The sequence below is a fragment of the Zosterops lateralis genome (assembly GCF_965231275.1).
Source record: "Zosterops lateralis genome assembly, chromosome: 30".
Lineage (NCBI taxonomy): Eukaryota > Metazoa > Chordata > Aves > Passeriformes > Zosteropidae > Zosterops > Zosterops lateralis.
The window spans coordinates 73,707-76,679 of NC_139790.1; the positions used below are offsets into that span (position 1 = coordinate 73,707).

At 50.7% G+C, this 2,973-nt stretch overlaps 1 long non-coding RNA gene across 1 annotated transcript; it reads right to left on the bottom strand.

Moving 5' to 3' along the window:
• Nucleotides 1-1,471: 1,471 nt before the first annotated feature.
• On the bottom strand, nucleotides 1,472-2,122 carry LOC310920518. Its single transcript, XR_014591996.1, has 3 exons — nucleotides 1,854-2,122; nucleotides 1,625-1,763; nucleotides 1,472-1,519 (listed from the first exon to the last, which is right to left on the bottom strand). It is a non-coding gene; the product is annotated as an uncharacterized lncRNA (long non-coding RNA).
• Nucleotides 2,123-2,973: the final 851 nt, after the last annotated feature.

The following is a 2,973-nucleotide window of genomic DNA, read 5'->3' on the forward strand; positions in this document are numbered from 1 at the left end:
GGATTTCTTGGCTAATAAACAAGGAGGTTCAAAGAGCTACAAAATAAAATGTCTATATTATTTTATCTCTGCCTCTGAAATACACTTCGACATCAAGTTACTGCTGGTAATACTGTGCCTGGGGAGAATGAGACCTGAAAGGAAAAAAAAAGGCACCACGGTGTTCACAGCTTTCTCGGTTCAGGTTTATTAATTTAGCAGAAAATACAGAGGATTTTTAGTAACTGCACTCTCAATTATATCCAGACGTCCAGCAGACAGGGAGGTCATTTCTCAACTTCTTCCTTGCTGAGAGCCAACCTCCCACATACTCGGGGGAAAAAAAGAGGGTGGATTTTATCCCCCTGCATCTGAAAGAAAGTCAGTACAAAAGTCAAAGTGCTGCAGGAGAACTTGACAGCTCCAGACACTTTGTGTCCATCTAGGGATACCCTCTACAGGCCAACTACACCCTACATGACAAATTTCAACTCCCCAGGACTTGTCCCATTCCCCCCACACCCAGACTAAGCAACAAGGCAGAGCAGCTCTGAGCCAAACACACCAACACCCGTGACACAGGACAGGACAAAAGGGGGGACACAACAGGGACAGAAATATCTGGGCAAGAAGAATGACCCTGAGGACCGAGAGAACTCGCAATGAGATGACCGAGGTAAGACCCATGGGGAGCTGACCAGGCTCAGAGAACCCTGCAGGAAGAAGATGCCAACAGGATGACTTGTTCCAAGAAAAGCAGGGATGGATGCCTGAGAATCCTACGGTCAGAATCCTGTACCTGTCTCTGCATTCTGACAAGACCTAATCTGCCAGAATGGATGGTGGCAGTGCACAGCTGTGGATACAGCTCAGAACAAGACCTGGAAAGGCATCAGCCTGGACACTTGTGAAGAGAGATGGATTCTGAGGAGCCTCTGAGCTCCCGAGTCAAGGGTTTGATGCCTGGCCTGGTATCAGCACCAGGAACAGGAAGATGTTAAGAACGATGCCTGGGGTCTCCAAAAGACCCCTTGAAGGGTTGAGGCAAAAGACACACAAAACAAAACACACAACAGACACAGAGTGGACAACAGACAAGTGACACGACGTGCCCTGGGACTGCTCTGCCCTGCACACCTCAGCACTGTGAGACCTTCCCTCTATGTGGCCTAAAGGGGTCACATCTTGGACATCCCCATCTCCAAACCTGATTTAAAACCCCCTCCTGGTGACTCCTGACCCCACACCCCACTGTCATCCCCTCTGTGGCTTTTAGCCCTCCACTTATCTCTGGGACATCTGGGGATGCCTATCCATGTCAAAAGCCAAAGAAGGTGCCTCTCCCTTGGGGAAATTCCTGCTGTCACTGGGCTGGTGTCTCTCACTCAGCTACAATAAAGAAAAGCAAATGTGACCGTGTGATCTCAGCAGCACATTGGCCAAAAACCAGCAATTCTGCTACTCACCACCTCCTGAGCACACCCAGGTCCTCGGGCCCTGTGCTCCAGCTCTGCTCAGACACCAACACTGCGGGGTGTGCCTGGGTTAAGAGCAGACAAGGTGATGTGGCACTGCTGAAACTTGAGCAGAGCCTCCCTCCTCCTCCCTGACACACCTCAACTCCTCGGCCGTTACCAAAGCCCACCTGGATGGCCCCTTCAAATGGAGAAGGTCAAGGCTTCACCACACAGTCCTGTAATGTTGCCAAGGGCTCATGAGTGAGGCAGACTGGGACAGTAGTCCTGTTGGTGAGAGGGGAGTTCAGTGCAGTGCAAGTGGATTGCCTAAAACACACAATAAAGGATGTTTAGGGTTGCACCAGCAAGTGAAACTCCAGCAGAAGCAACTGCCTCTGTCCACTCATCACTGCTCACCTCGTCCACTTCACCTTGACTGCAGAGATCCAGCCTTACCTCCTAAAAATAAAGACAAAGAGCAGTGCTGTAACATGGCCACCATTTACACTCCCCTGCAAACACAAACAGTGACTGATCTTCTTAGGGGAGCCCCCTCACCCAGAATGGGGCACTCTGCCATGGACTTAATCCATCTGCACCTGAAACAAAGTCAGGACAAAAGTCAAAGTGCTGCAGGAGAACTTGACAGCTCCAGACACTTTGTGTCACCCTCACTCTTTTTACTCCTGAAGGGTCCATCCCACAAGGGCCCTCTCCTCTCTAAGGTAACTTTAAATTGCCTCCTGGGACTGAAAAGGTTTTTCCCCTTCTCCCAACCACCAGCCCCAACACTCAGCTTTTGGAATACGAGCAGACAAAATCCATCCTGGACAGAAATGATCGTGTTGGCTCCGTGGATTTGGAGATGTTCTCTGCTCCCACCTCGGTGCTGCCATATCCAAACTCCAGCTGTGCACCTCCTCACACTACCTGGGACCACAGAACAGAAAATGTGACTATTCCCCTCCAGAAGAGTCACCCCCGGGGCTCCTCTGCACCGCTGTCCCGGCTCCCCCTCAGATCTTCTCCCACTCCAGAGGCTGCCCAGAGTGAACCCAGCAAAAGGAAAAGGGACACACTGAGCACAGCACTCACCTCTGGGCCACCTGCCCAAGGGCCAACTCATCCCCTCCCTCTATTCCTTGGCACACCTGGGGCAGCAGCAGCACCTGCAAAGAAACAAAAAAGGAAAAATCATGGTGAGTTCCTGTGAAACAGCAACCTCCCTGCTCTGACTGAAGCACAGCACAAGTGAACCTTAATGTTCCACCCATCTACCCTCCTCTGGTATCCTGGGCCAGCACATCTGCCAAGGGGATCACCTAAAATAAAATAAAACAGAACAGTGAATGCTTAGAGTAGAACCAGCAAGTGAGACTTGAGCAACAGCTTCTGTCCACTGATCACTGCTCACCTCGTCCACTTCACCTTGACTGCAGAGACCCAGCTTTGCCTCCTAAAAACAAAGACAAAGAGCAGTGCTGTAACATGGCCACCATTTACACTCCCCTGCAAACACAAACAGTGACTGACCTTC